This window comes from Coturnix japonica, chromosome 1, assembly GCF_054131305.1.
Source record: "Coturnix japonica strain WE chromosome 1, WE-NBRP24, whole genome shotgun sequence".
NCBI lineage: Eukaryota > Metazoa > Chordata > Aves > Galliformes > Phasianidae > Coturnix > Coturnix japonica.
Window position 1 is genome coordinate 89055249 of NC_140663.1, and position 16821 is coordinate 89072069.

Sequence of the window (16821 nt, forward strand, 5' to 3'; positions counted from 1 at the left end):
ACTAAAAGCCAAACACTGAGACACCTCTACATATATGTATATTTCTCTACATATCTACCAAATTAATTCCTTATTATGAAGGAAAAAAAGCAACACCAGTTAGTTGTGTGAAGAAAATCCCAACGTTACAAGCAAGAACATCAAGACTAAGTGTTTCTTAATTTTTCTCAGAGAACACTGGAAGATCTGACTATATTATAACAAGCAGATGGTGAAAAGTAATAAAATTTGTAATAAGAAATGAAAGACCTGAAATATGAAGTCATTTTCTTACACAAACTTTTAGCAGTAATGTTCAGAAGTTCAAGCACTACATTCTAAAAAGAACCCTTTGAAAATGGCTTTCTCCAACAAATAATTAAAGCCTCCACCTTACAAAGCCCAATTCAAAGCCTCACCTCAGGTCATAAAAGGACTAATTCTTCCTCTTTGGTACTCATGTACATCACAAAACTAACGTTTACTTCAGACTATCGAGTATCTGTGCTCATGAGAGGGCTGAAATGCGGGCACCAAAGACTATGCCCATCAACAAGGAGAGGCTAAGACTATGTTTGGAGGGAGGGATCATATCACACACCCCTGTGATGTATGGATTTTTGGGGGGTTGAAACTAGATGATCATTGTGGTCCTTTTCAATCCAGGCCATTCTAAGATTCTATGAAAAAAATAAACACAATTCAACCATGGAGCTCAGTAGACTCCTTCCTTCAAATCTGAACTGAGCACCAACAGTTACTCTAAAAGGATATGCTGTTTAAAAGACACAGCCAAAAACCTGACTCCACTGGCTCTTTTTCTGGCAGGTAGTCACTGTCTACATGCCTGAAAATGACTGTTTCAGATGGTGTTTTCCTAGCTAAATTTCTGTTCTTTCACTATGACTCCCCTGCCCCAGATACTGTTACAAATACAACCTTAATTAGAAGAAACAGGAATATCATTAACCCCATGAACTAACAGACCAGAAAGTATTTCTCTTCCCCTTTCTGTGGAGAGAAGGAACCACGATTTATCCAAGATGACAAGTTGATTCAATGAAGCAGGCTGTCTGCGTTGGTATTCTGAACTACCCATGCAGTTTCCTTCTCAATTTTTCCCTCAAGGATTTCCAATACACTTATATCTCATGCATGCATACAACATGTGAATAACCTCTAAATATAAGAGTCCCTAAGCAGTCATTACCATGATGGACAGTAACGATTTCAAATTAGTTGTTACATGCTGTTGGATGAAAACACACCTTTGGAGAAGTCCTACAGTATCTATGATTGATTCAAAGCTGCTTCTGTAAAAAGGAAAGCATTAGCGCTTCCCTGAATACACACTCAGAGTACTCCAACAATCATTGTATGTTCAAGTTCATATAGTTATTGCAAATGACTGTTTATTACACATCTCCAAAAGAGCAGCTTTGAATATGCTTTATCGATTAATTCAGAGACAAAGTTTTAGGCTTACATTTTTTTGCCTATTATTTCACAGAGTGATAAAAGTCTCTGTTAAGAAAAAGACAGTCATACCAAAAAAAAAGACAATGTGCAAGTCTATTATAGTATCCTATCTTCAATGTTTCATTGTTCATACTTGAGCAATAAACAAAAAGGGGCAACAAAAAATAAGACATAACACATCTCTGTTCAGCTTGTTTTTTTTTCTTTCCCTGGGTTATATTTAAACCCTGATCTCATGTTTTATGAAGTTTGCCCAGAATTAAAAAACAAAGTCTTTCAGTGATTCTACTTCAATTTTAGCATCTGCCACAACATCAGATACTCTTGTATTAACTCTAATTCAAAAACAAGGAAAAAAGAATGTGGAATTATAAAAGAATTAGGTGCAACGACTTTCTGGATGCTATCAAGCAAAAAAGCACAGAAAATTAACATATAATCTCAGTCTCCTCTGGAACACTGCTGATCACACACCTTAGCATTGTGTGAGCATGTTTACACCTTTAACACATAATAAAAACAATGCTAAGTCATCTTTATCTAGCACACACAAAACTAACAATAACCTCATGTTTTTTCAATTTCAGCATTAGCTCAACGTGATAGCCTTAAAGGAGTTCCTTGTTGGGATTTCTGATTTTTATTTATTTATTTATTTGCTGAGACCCTGCAGTAGCCAAAACCAAGATACTATATATCACACAATTCCATGTTCTCTCCCTCAAAAAGCTATATATATATATATATATATAAATAAATAAATATATATGTGTGTGTGTGTGTGTGTGTGTGTGTGTATATATATATATATATATATATATAAATGTATTATTTTATTTTCCTTTTAATGGAGATAGATAATGTAAGGAATGAAGCAGCACCTGCAGAGCAGCTTCTGATATCTACTCATTAGAAACCTATTAGTAGAGATATCTAGACTTTCAGAGCATAGGGCCTTGGGACTGATGTGAAATGATGTACACACTGTAGAAGTACAATAAATACTACCACTGCCTTCACTACAGAAAACGTGACTAAGGTTCTCATGGAGAATTTCATTAGTAACCAGGGGAACTTGAAATTTGACAGTCCTAAGTGAGCAAATCAGTAAATTTTCAGCAGAAAACTTATAGAGCAATATCAGTGCATTGATTCACATCACACATTTATTTTTCACCTTTACAGATTAAAATATTTTAATCCCCCCCACCCCCACCCCCACCCCCCCCCCAAATAAACAGGAAAGTAAGAGTCTAACGTCAAATGTTTGCTCTTGTTTATCATCAGTTAATTCACCGTTGCTCAACTTTAATCTAGAAACCAGCAAGTTTTGCATCTGTTCACAATATCTGTTAAGAAAAACAGATTTTAAATCTAATTCAGCTAATAATAATAATAATAATAGTATTCAAAGCCATTTACCTCCTAGTAATGTTTATCTCAGTGAAATAATAAAAAGTTTCCAATTACTGCATGGGAAAAAAAAAAAAAAATAAAATAAATAGCATTTATCTTATTTCACTTTTGCCTTTACTGGTAGATACCAATATTCATATGTAAACACAGACTTTTATATATATATATATATATACATATATATATATATTTCCTAGAGAATATATCTGAAATTCCTAAACATAATAAAATATAAGTTAGTCCACTGTTAAGGAAGAGAAAATAAAATATGAGTCTCAAAATAAAGGTCAAGACACTGAATATACAAAGACTAGTCCCATGCTGGAGCTAAGTTAGAGGAAGTTCCTGAAGAAAACAGTCACAAAAAGGCTAAAGAATGCTCTAATTGCTAGATGTACAGATGCTGTACTTCCATTGAAAAATACATTTACCAACCAATATCTTTTCCTCTCTTATGACTTTTGCAACTTATGAAAGTTATTTGCATACTTTCTAATCAAACTCATGGAAAGAAAAGAAAAAGTGAGGACAGGTGACAAAAATAGAAAAGAAAAAAAATCTGCAATGCAGGTTTCTGAAGGCACTTCAGTCCCATTCAGATGTCTTGTACAAGAACTGAGAGTCACCTCCAAGAAAACTCATCTGAAAACAGTAAAAGATGACATCATTCATTCTTTTTTCAACAATATTGCAGTTCTGATTAATTTAATTTCTCATAATCAGCAACAAGTCTTAAAGATTTTTTCTAAGATATTCTGACTTCTTCACAAATTTACTCAGAGATCCAATATATCATACAGTTAAAGCTACATCAATTGCATATAAACATAGTATCTTTTATTTTCAGTTTAGCGTGGTTGGTTCTGTACACAAATAAGCCTAAATAAATTAGAACAAACAAATTTTATCAATTAAAGAAATTGATTTACTATAGAGACACAACAATAAGTAGGCAAGAAAACTGAGTCAATATTTTACCCTTTTTTACCACACTTACATGAAGGGTAATGAGGTGAGTGGGTGTGATATATACACATATCTTCACAGAAAAAGGCATTTGGTAATTCACCTTCTAGTCCTCCCATGCCACTGTCTTTCAGATTTCAAGGAAAACCATTTTCATTTATAGCACTTCACGCTCTTCTGGTTTTAATTTATTAGCTTCACTTCAAGATCAAAATTTGACTTCACCTATTTAACCCTATTCTCTACATAAGCAGTGGGCTGTCATACAGGAAAAGCAACAATGTAGATTAAGTTCCTAGTGATTTAATTCATTTCTAAAGTAAATCAGCAAGATGTTCGTGGCTACAGTGCTAACAGGGATTAATAAAAAGGCACAGAATATCCACCAGAAGGGCAAATGATTTCATTGTAAATGCGGAGCAATTATGTATACACATATATAAAATCAGTTAATATGTTAATAAATGTTAGTACTGTGATACAGTATTTCATAATATAGATTGCAGAATTGCCTGCAAGAGACTTCTCAGTACTCTCCCTTTACCTTTCTACATTTATCCTTTCCTGTCAACAATATCCAACATTCTGCCATTTCATATTCCATTTATTTGCATCCCTCCACCTCTTATATTCTACTACCAGACTGACTACAAGCTGAAAAGCTCTTCCTAAACTGATCTCTAAGGCAACTGCTCCTCTTATACTCTTTCTGAAGATTCTTTTTTTTTTTTTTTTCTTTTTCTTTCTTTTGATTTCTTTAGAATTTTGAAGATGTATACTACCATAAAAAGAAATATGGGATTAGACTTTCAATAGCAGAAGTAACAGTTGCTTAACACTATGTGTATCATACTACCTACTTACTCAGATGTCTTGCTTACTACTCCATACTATATGGAGTACTTGCTTAGTATTCTGACCCCCTACTATTCTTACGTAGCTGCTAACACACTTGCATGTAGCCTTAAAATACAGAGACAACAATAACCTTCTACTGTACAAATACTAACAGTAATCCAAAATAATTTAAATATATGTACTGCATGAAACATTTTCAGTTCAATAGTTTTGAAAGATCATGCTTAAGAAAAATATTATATTATTTGGTCCTAAACAATCAATGCTTGAAAAATGACAAAACTTTATGGACATACTGTAAAGTTTACTATAAAATAGCAGAATATGGAAACATCCACCATTTTTGGTGGTCATATTGCCATTTGAAAGCTTATGCCTGCTGCAGGTGAACGTGATTGATGTTGTGTCTAAGAGATAATTAGCTTGTTCCATGCTTTTGAGAATGTTTTGAATGCATTCCTTTTAAGAGTTTTGTCAAAAACACACACTTCCACAGATGGTGCAGAACACTTGTTTATTAGTAAATTAAACTGCAAAGCTAATAGAAGAATAATATTGTCATGTAAAAAAGTGATAGGCACAAGCAAGAAAAAGCCTAAATATACTGAATTTCACTGTAAAGACATCTCTGAAGATGTATTTTTAATGTTCAAGGAACCTTTTTCTGTCATATAGTCTTGGGTACATAGACAATTAGACAAACAAAACAAAATCAAACAAAACAAAACAAAAACAAAACATCAACAACAACAAACTAAAAAGCCTTGAAATTCAGTTAGTCAAATCACAACTGTAAGAGTGATGTGTTTTATGGACATGACTCAACTGCCTCTGCTTATGTCTTTTGGCTACGTAGAATCTGTCATGTGGCCATGGCTGAGTTCATTTTTCCTCATGTAGTCACTTAACACTTCTGTGTGAGATAACATTAAGCTTGGAAACAGACACTCCTGAAGCTACTTTGTTAAATCTACTGAAGGACAGTTACTGTTCACTTTCCTGCTTCTTCATATGCCTTGTTCCAATTAGGCAGTACTTATCAGACACATTTATTACACATATCTGTTAGAAATAATAAGTGTGTTGCTTTCACTTCCCTTTTAACCATGGAGTTAACTGAAAGCAAGCGGAGATCTTGAACAGAGATCCAGTCAGTCACATCCTAGTTTGAACAAAAGATAATGTAAAAAGAATTCAAGATAATGAGAAAACTCAACTAGAGTACAGGCTGATGCACTGGAATCAAGCTGCTTATCCTAGATGCATTCCTCTAGGCAAAGTGAAATGATAAAGATTACATTTCAAAGATTTATATTTTGCTATATCTCCTCCTCCCCTGAGATTTGGCAGATGGGTGCAGACCTCAACAATATGACTGCTTCCAAGGTAAGCTTTTTGTTTAAAGCTGTGTCAGCAATGACAAGGTCCTCTGAAAGCTTTTCTTAGAGCAAAATTAATCCATTAACCAACACATCATAGCTTCCCCAGGACATGTATCTGCAGATAAGCCATTCCTCCTATAGTGCATGTCTGCCAAGAAGAACAGGCAACACTGAACAGACAGATCAATAACTGTCATTAAAAATATTTGACCAAATCTTATTGCAAGTCTGATTCCATTAAGTTTCTGCAGTACAATACTGTGACTTTGCTAAGAGAGGTGTAATCAATTTTAATCACAAAAAAACACTGCAAACATAACATTGACTTTTTATTTTTGCTGTTTATATATGGACAATACCACAGCATAATCACCCCATTCTTCGTATGAAATTATTTCAAGAAAAACATTCTAAAACTGTTATTCAGGCTTAAGGTAAATTTATTGTAATTCACTTCTCTTCAAAATTTTTCTTTTTCACACACCAATATATGAATGGTACATCTCAACTACTGGGAACATTCAACTGCTTTGTAGGCTTAAAATCAAAATAGCTAACACAGAGTATAAGCAGAACAGTGCAGCACAGTTTTTAATAGTGTGGACTGCATCTTAAGGTTTCCTAATGAGCTATTTCTCAAATCATCTTAGCTAATAGTAAGAGCTACCTCCCTTCCTTTTCACACACAGATTTAATTCAGAACTGTACAAGTATTGCCCAGATTGCAAACACGTTACCTACTTTCTCTCAGTGCTTTGTAATATTTTCACAGGGTCTTACCTACTCCTTAAAAATCACAGCATTCTATGACACTGCATGTTATGAGTGTGAGATCCTCATGGGCATTTATGAGATGAGTGAATAGGATCACAATATCCCTGAAAAACAGTATATTGACTTGCAGGCAAATGAATCACTTTTTCCCAGGTGAAAAGAGATGTTATAAACACAAGTCACTTCTCTTCAGCAGGGAAAGAAAATTGGTTCGGCTGTTGCAAAGCAGTCTGGTTTAGAGTTCAGTTATCTACCATAGGCACACTCCTTGGAAGAAGCTAACAGACAACTACATACTTAATTGAAAAACAAACTAAGAACAACCACCACCACACTCTTACATATAGTTTTTCTTTCCCAAAACCAAAAACCTCGGGCTTTTAAATAAAAATAGCTGTTTGACCTCAAGTGTGGATTTCATAAACATTCACTGGCTCTGAAAAATGAGATGATAATTGTGTCAAAAAGAAAAAGGAAAAAAACTTACAAAAGAAAAGAAAACAAACAAAAAAAAATGAAAAGAGGAATACATCCAATTACAAAAAGTAGAAATAATAAAAAGTTTTATGTGAATATATGCAAATGCACACAGCATACATATGCAAAGACAAGTCATGTATAGATGTATGAAATGCACAAATGTACACATACATACGTGTGCTGGATTACCTCCAGCAGTCCCTGCCTGTCCAAATTATTCTATTGTACATAAACACAATGTAACAAAAGAGCAGAACAGACAAAAGTTTTCTCCACACTTTTCTTCCAGTAGTGCTCAATCAAAACAGCTCTTCCCTAGGGAGCCTTTCAGAATCATTCAAGAATCAAGTAAAGTTAAGCAGGACTGTATGCTCAACTCCACCAAACATCTTTTAGGTCTTTCCCAGGTCAGGGGAGGAACAGTAAAACAATAGTCACTGTTTGCAAACATCACAGAAATGTCTTTATTATACAGCTAGCACATTATCACCACAGCAATGAAGAACTAGCAATGGCTTCTTATTAGGCAGTCAAAGGGAAGCTTTTATTATTCCAGTATTCCCACACACCATTATTATTTTAAAAACAAAACAAAACAATTAGGAACAACTAAATTTTATATTTTTGCACAGAGGGTTGATAACCACACGTTCTCCACATTAGAAGACATTCTATTGGTATAAGATAAAAAACACTTAAGATACTGTTATAAAAACCCAAACCCTCTACTTTTCAAATAACAATCTGGTCCTGATTCCTTCAAGGAGGATAAGTCAAATAGCTATCAGAGTAGGATGCAAGTGCACAGAGTAAGACTGAAATCAAAGTAACTTTACAAATAAAACATTACAAAGACTTCACAAAAGTCAAAGAAGTTGTTTCTCCAATTGAGCAGTTTCAACATGTCTTCAGAAAGTCTTAAAAAAACAAACAAACAAACAAAAAACCACAATAATTTGATCTTTAACTTTGAGATAAGTATTTTGAAACAGAAGTCAACATTTCTTCCACATTGCACCATTTTTGTGTGTTTCTTAATTCTGATTAATAGCTAATCATCTTTCCACAACATATCTGTAGCAAATTTTGATCACATTTTTAGATAGGCTTGACAGTTCTGACATCATTCACAGAAGGCAATACACACTGCTAATTCAGTCAAAAAAACTGACCTTCTGATTTCTTTTTCCTCACACTCATAAAAATCTCTTTGAGATCATCAACACTCTCCCATACTCTGAAATGTAGAATTCTGAAATATTTCAAAGCTAGATAAAAGCCTGCAGTTGAGCAAGGACAGATATCTCAAGGTATCTAAGATGGTATCTAAGATGAGTTTGGTGAACGGGAAGCAATAAAGTTTGGTCTACTCAGGATACAACAAAGATATCTTCACATAGTACAGTTTGGAAAAATCCTACTTAAGTTTAAAAGTTATAAACAAGCTATTAAAGAAGACTAGAGGCCGTCCAGGCTGTAACAACCATGACCAGGCTTAATACGTGACCTCAAGGAATACAAGACTGGCAAAGAGCAATCAGGATCCTAAAAATCAGGAGAGAGAATTTCCAGTTGTTCAAGGAATTCTTGGGGAGATCACCTAAAATTTTTTCTTTGTGGAAAAGGGAATGGAACAGAGCTGTCAACACTTCAAGGATGCCCTTCAGTGAGCACAACAGCTCTCTGTCCCACAGCATAAGAAATCAGAGAAGGCAAGAAACCAGTATGACTAAACAAGGACCTGCTGTTCAAACTGTGATAAGAAGGAAACATACAGCAGTGGAAACAAAATGGCCTGGGAAGGGTACAAGGACACTGCCTGGATGTGCAGAGATGGGTTCAGGAAAGCCAAGGCACAGATGGAATTGAACTTGGTGAGGGATGTAAAAAGTAACAAAAAAGGGATTCTAAAAGGTGCTTTGATCAGAAGAAACAGGTCAAGGAGAGTGTACCTCCTCTGATAAATGAGAAAGGAGAAATGGCAACAATAGGTACAGAGAAAGCTGTGGTACTAAACAAGTTCTCAGTCTCACTGTTCACTGGTAGTCAGACTTTCCACATCTTTCTTATCACTGAACATCTAGGTGGGGATTGGGGTTGCAATATCCCTCCTACTACAAGCAAAGAGCAATTCAGGGATCATCTGATGAGCTTGAATTGTACATCTCTTTGGGGCCAAATGACATGCATTCAAGTCCTGAAGGAAATGGCTTATGTAGTTGCCAAGCCATTCTCTATCATATTCACCTTGTACACCTTGTGTCCTCTTCATCTTCTTTTCCACAGGCTTTTATTGCTAAGCATGTCATACGGTATGGAACATTCGTCGGACAAATCTGTGCTAGATTCCTAACTATGATGTCAACCTCTTGCCCACTCTACCCTACTACTTTCTTTGCTTAGAGATATAAATCAAATTTTTCAGAATACCTTTTTTTTTTTTAAATATTTTCAATAATAAAAACAATAATCTCAGTATTGTTTACTTACAGATCACATGATACATTAAAATGCATACACACACAAGAAATGTAAGTATACAAATATAACAATTACAGAAAGAAATGCACACATATGTGCTCTCAACCACATAACTACATTCTAGTCTCTAAATACAAAAAATTAAGAATTCAAACATAATAAAACCATTTTTCCTTCCACAAAAGTACTCTGTGGTGAACTAAATTTCTGCAGAACTGACAGGTATGATGCAAAACATTTTTGTAGATATCTTCTGCTCTTTGGATTCCATAAGAACAACAGCAACAATGTTGTTGTTTTTGGTTTTTTTTTGTCTTTTTGTTTTGTTTTTGTTTTTTTCCAAATATATATATTTTTTTAATATGGATTTAATACAAATTCAGGTATTTAGCTACAAATTTGGTATTTGATACACATATCTAATTCTTTTTTTTCTTATTAGTAGTAACCAAATAATTTCAGTGCATACACAGCTTACAAGGTGAAATGGAATCAAAGCTTCCCTGCAATTCAGGAAAACAAAATATGTAAGGAAACACAGAGAAACAAGGTCAAGGTTGGTCAACCCCATATAAAAACTAGCATCCAGATCTGCCAGTGTTTGAACTGTCCGTGAGTAGTTTAGTACAAACGCACTGCATCAAACTTATGTACTTGTGGTAGGGAATAAAGAACAATGAAGTACTCTGTTGAATTTTACTAAACATAGCTGGATTTTTATTATCTTGTTTTTCCATGCAACTCTTTTCTACCAGAGGTCTTCTACATGCAAACACACTTGCAAGTGTGGTTTTTGTTTTTTTTTTTTCCAGCCTTCTTCTCTCAATGAGGATCTGCCTCTCACCATTAATGTCATATCTATATCTTGGTCATAAAACTAAATGCTACTCAACTACATAAAATAGAATATATACAGCACCTTATTATAACTTTGAGAAGGAGGCTTATTACTAGATGCTAGAGATTGATGTCCTGTAGTGATGAAAACAGGACTTCAAACAACTATGCTGCTGGATTTATGAAGAGAAGGTTATTGCAAAACAAAGCCCAATAAATTTCATTTATGCCAAAAGCAGTGGCAAGTTTGAGGAAACTGACACAGGTCTGGTGCCTAACAGCCAACTGTAACTAGTTCAGCTAAGGAGAGATTTCCATTTCTTGGCTCAGTAACAAATCCTCAAGCAGAAAAGGGCTAGGAGGGTGAGATTTTTTCCACTGTAAGTAACTTAATGAATGAAGTACTAATTAACATTATGGCATTGATAAATGGAGAGAGAGATTAGGAATGTACTCGATATTCAGGCCTTCCCAGATGGACTGTCAAAGCCACATTAATTCCTATCTCATTGGAGCATCTGCTTCTCCCATAATCCACTGCCCCTTGGTACAAACAACACAAACTGTTGTGACTCAATTCGATTTATATCAATCTAATTTCTTTTAATCCAATTTGTATTCCAATCTACTACCTTCTAATCACTTAAATCTTCAGCCTCCATCTGGTAAATTTTCCTCAAAATTAACCGAGCAGATGCCTCTGCAATTGTCTTCCACAGTCAGGCTAATCATGCCCTCACAGTGGCCTACAGAGCACACTGAATAGGTACGTGACTTACAGCATTGCCCTTCTTATTACAAACATGGTGATGCAGGAAGGCCATTTTGTCCATCATTAATTGGTTAATTTGCATAACACTGCCAGGGAAAGATGCCTAGGAAACAAAAGCCAAGAGTAAAAAGCTTCGTGAAGGCAGCATGACATGCTCATCATTTGCCACATGGCTATTACACCTTGAGCTATCTACTGTTTGAGGTAACAAATATGGAAGCAGGTTACAGCAAAACACATAAGAAACATCTACGTTCAATATTGAATTGCAGGGGTTCCCTCATTACTATTACTAAACTTGCAAAGAGCAAGCAAACTGCCCAAAATTCCAAGAAAAAGTTATGACACTAAGAAAATTAGAAAGTACATTGTTTTACCTGACCCCAAAAGCTTTTTTCTCGAGGGAATTAACTTTTACACATACATAAATAAATATACAAATAGAGCAATATTTTATGACTAACAAAAGCTATAGCTCTTCAGTTTTCCCCAAAATTCTTGCCACAGTAAGGGCCAAAGGCCATATATAGTGCTAACAAGATGAGAAGAGGAATTAAGAACAAAGGTAACCCTATTATCCAAGGGCCTAAAGTAAATGGCAGAAGAACTAGTACTCCTTTAAAATCAATTGCCTTCTACAGTGTTGCTCTTTCCCCTTGATAAAAGTTACGTCATCTCCAGGAAGCTGAAGATAGGTTCATTATAAAGGACATATCATTATCCATATGTTCACATCATCAAAGACAAAATGTTTCTACACTTATCATTCAAAATCCTAGAAGACAGAAGCACAAGTATTAAACGTGCTGCTCCTGTTTCCAAAGCAACATTGCAACATTAAGGGAAAAAACAAACAAACAAACAAAAAAAAACAAAACTATTTTCAGCAGGTGCTCGAAAATAATAAGGAAAGCACATGGATGGGGGGGGGCGGGAGGAGAGAAATAAAAAGACCACAGGATAGACTAGCAGAGGAAACACAAGGTGAGCGGGATAAAAGGAAAGAAAACTGCCCATGATGCTTACTCAAGTGAGCTGCACCATGAGCTACGTTTCCCGCTGACCTACAACCACTTACATCCAATCCACCATAAAACAGCTTACAGATTCACAAAGAGAACAGTGAGTGCCGTTTTTTCACTCCATCTTCTTCATGAAATTCATAGCTCCACATTTGCCATAAGAATATCTATCGGATATTGATATTGAAAGGTTCAGTCTGAAATCTTCATCTTGCAGAAAAACTTGTGTTATTCATACTTTCAGTAGCTGAAAGATGGGCTTACTAGAAAGCTTAAAGGAACTTGTTACTGTTGCTCCCCCACACCTCAATCCTTCACATCTATCCCTGATTAAGAGGTTTCATTTTTCAGCTAATAATTACATAGTGAATTTTTCATTACCTGAGGATAGCAAACTGTACAAATACAATGTACCAAAACAGAAGATGCCAGAGAAGGAGAGGAAGAGCATATTTGGCTAAAGAGGGAGTGGAATGGGTAGTCTTTCTTCCCCTCCCACAAGCTGTCATGTCCTTCTGTGCACACCCCCTCTCCGTCATTCCTGCTAAAAACCTTCCTCTGTGCGCCTGCCATGACAGGTGGTCCAGATTTTCACATAGAAAATCTGTCCACCCTATGTTTGCAACACCTCCCTGCTTAGTATCATCTGTGAATTTAATTAGCATGCAGTTTACCCACTTGTTCAGATTATTAACGAAGATGTTAAACATGACACAACCCAAATAAAAAGATCCCTGTGGCAAACCAATTGATGCCTCTCTTTACATCAGTTTATTGCTATCTATTGGAAGCCTTTATTTATAGCCCCTCAGCCAATTGTTCATCCACACATTAGCATAGATATCTAAGGAAATCCACCACTTTTTCAGCTAATAGTTTGGGATAAATTCTATACAGTTGAACAATACTTACTTGTCCCAGTCAAAGTCCTAGTTCTCGTCTACTGTATGTGTTGTTTTATCAATATAAGTAAGAAAAACATTATTTGAGATTATTTATTAACCATTTATGTCTTCTAAATCTTCAGAAAAAAAAAACAACCAAACAAACAAACAAAAAAAACCACCATAGCTCATAAACTCAAAAATTCATCTCAAAACATTTTCACTGAACATAACTGTAAATAACACCACTCCAGGCTCCCAGTGTCCTTTTCAGCTTAAAAAACAGTACAACTCTGGAGCCCCCCACTGACTGCAGTGACGTTTTATAAAGCGTGACGTCCTGATCCTCTTAAGTAATACCATGATTCAACTGAAGGATATAATAAAAACTAAGTACAACAGATTTCTCCCCATAATCAAAGCTATCTTTAATCAATCCTGACAGAGTATAAATAGATTAAGCAGAGGTTAAAAAATGCTTTGGTCTACAAATTCAGTTTACTTTGAAGTAACACAGAAATTCTGCTCTTCAACAGATGCATACTACCTTGGCTTAATGACCAACAGCATTCTCACTAACTTCTTAACAGCTCCTAAACACAACTATACATAACATGCTATCATACTATATGTTCATAAAAACAGATGTATGGGGGAGTAATTTAATTGAAAGACATCATTTCAACCAATGTAGTAAGAAATAAAAACCTAGGACAGAGAAAGAGTATACATCAGTATGAGAATACTCCAAAAAAATAATGAAAGTAAGTTTTACACTCCAGTACAGTTTTCAAGTCATCTTATTCTCAGATAGACCCATACTTGTCTCTAAAATGGTAACATGTTCATCAGAATTCTTTAAGAAAAAGATCAAATTTATAATAAAAGGAATAGACAAACTCTCAGCTGCAGAAAACAATAGCATCATTTTAATTAGCAATTTAAAAGCATAGGACTGCATACATATGCACAATATTTGTAGTACCAGTGAGCAGATAAACACAAAATGTGATTAATTCAAACATGAATTAAATGTAGTTTTTAAGGTTAGTAGAAGCTGAATGAATCACTAGTACAGACCTCCCCAACATCTGCAGGATAAACCTAACTAACTGCCACGTAAGACATCTGATTTTACAGATTGTCTCAGATGTACCAAATCCACTCTGTAATCAGTGATGTATGAGCAGCAGTTTTTTTCTACTTCAGATTGCTCAAACTGCTGCTTCTTTTCAAGACTCAAGTGTCTATCAGCTTTTTGAAAACTGTTGCAAGCAAACCTGACTTCAACTCTGAGTGACAATTATCACATTTTTAAACAGTGTGCTTTACACACTATAAGAGATTTCAAGAACTGACACTGCTGTGCTCCTAACCAACCTGGCCAAAACACAGCAGATATTCACAAAAAGAAGAAGAGCAGTGTACCTAATTATTAACAAGAGTCAAAAAACTGCATGGCATCAATGCCACATCTGCTAGCTTATCCACACCACAGGAACAGTTGGTGTGATGCACTATTAAGAGCGGAGAGGAATGTAACAAAAGTGTTTGCAGGTGGCAGGGGTCACTGAGGGATACTATAAAAGAAAGAGAGGGTCAAGTTATTATCTAGAATGCATCCACAGGGCACAGTCATCTTTTAAATCAGTTTTTATAATAGCCATGCCTGTATTGATTTAATAATATCTTTATGCTACAGATTTACTCAGCATACTATGGAGAGCTACATCAAAGATCAAGCTGTGAGACCAGGTCTTTTAAGTGTTTTATTAGACTTGCTTCATATGGTAGAAGTCTTTGTCATCTGATCGCCATGTGTTTCAACTATAAGTTTTGGGTTGGTTTGGTAGTTTTTTGATTTTTTGGTTTTTGAGGCCTCTGGAAAAAATTATCTACTGTAAACCACACAAACATGACAAATGAAATACCTGCAAACACAGCAACTCTTATAAACATGCACAGAGAAAAACAGCTCTCTTACCTTGCCCAAACTGTTAGCTGATGCTAATTTATGACTATTAATATCACTGCAGCTACTTCTCAGTAGTGAGAAGTTTACTGTTTACTCAAAGGAAGGAGAAATCAGCACCATACTGACAATGGGCAGCTGTTCCTAAATCTGGCCTCCTTGCCAATTACAAATCAGTTGACTAAAGCCTAGTTGCAGTACATTGGTACCCACCTCTGACTGCCTCATCCCGCCTCCAGCCTCCCCCCAAGAAAGACAAGGAGGAAGAACTATAGTTCAAAAGGGCACAAACAATAAGGGGCATTTCAAGTGTTAAGGTCAGGTTATATATTTCGGGGTGGGGGAGTCTGAAGTAAACCAGTTACAAGTTAACAGTAACCCCAAAAGGAAGTTACTTAATATTCATGGTGACAGAAAAGAAGAAAGGATTAATCATGTGGAATTAGCATTTTCATTGAGGAGCTTGGTTCAGTCTTCTGTTCTACTTTGAGAAGAAGAGAGCTGCTTCACACCAGTACTTTACATCTCTCATTTATCAAAACACTGCAGCTTGCTTCCAACTATCATTAGCTGATGAATAATGAAAGACTCCTTTACTTTTGCCTCAGATTAATCATGCAGCGCCCTTGGTCTTTCAAAGCTTGAATGTGTGTTCTGAACCTTTATTTTACTTTCTTTTCTTTAAATGCATGGAGGATAAAAAAAATGTATTTAATTAAATTTCAATTCTATTGAGGACAAATGGTCTCCATTGAAAGGGCACCAACTCGTATTTTCACCCCATACTCAGTGTTGTAATGCCCCCGTGTACTATTACCTCTCTTAAATTGTGTCATATTTGTTCACTTCAAAGCATCCTTCATACTACACAGTGATTGTTAAAAAGAAAAAAAGAAAAAAGAAAAAAAACACCAAAAACATCACTGCAGTTATCTAGCATAGAGAAGAATATTGTAAAAGTTAAATGAAACAACTACATGCAGATATTAGTAATTATTATTGTTATAATGTAAAAGTACAAGTTCTGAACCAGTAACGTACATCTTTTAATGTGGCTGCTTTATAGTCACTTGCAAAGTAATTTTTTTCCTTTAAATATTTTTCCCCAACTCCACCATTTCTGTGCTCTGCTCCAAACTTCCCCCATCAGTTTTTAAGTACTGGACTTGGACTTTTTAGTTACATATATTAAAAAAAAAAATAGATCAAAATGCTTTTTTCCTCCATAGTAAGCAGAACGCTGATTAGTACTGCACACTGGGGTTCATAATGGAGTCAGATTTTTCCAGAACTTGAGCCCTGTGAAACTTGCGATACCATACAAGACCCTAAGTACATCATCTAATTACAATCATGCTTAAAGAGAGTGGAAAACAAGGCAAATTCACTGCAGTTTTACAAAGCTTCACGAACAGTTCCCAAGCAGCTGCAGGTGGTCAGGTTACATAATGAAGTACACACACTGATCAAACATTCCATATTTTATTTGCGTAGCTACAGGTGTTGCTCATAGTCAGAA

The 16821-nt window shown here is 35.3% G+C and overlaps 1 protein-coding gene across 33 annotated transcripts in view; it reads right to left on the reverse strand.

The window, feature by feature from the left end:
• ROBO2 (roundabout guidance receptor 2) overlaps positions 1-16821 on the reverse strand; it is an 862058-nt gene that overhangs the window by 390063 nt on the left and 455174 nt on the right. The window lies entirely within an intron of this gene.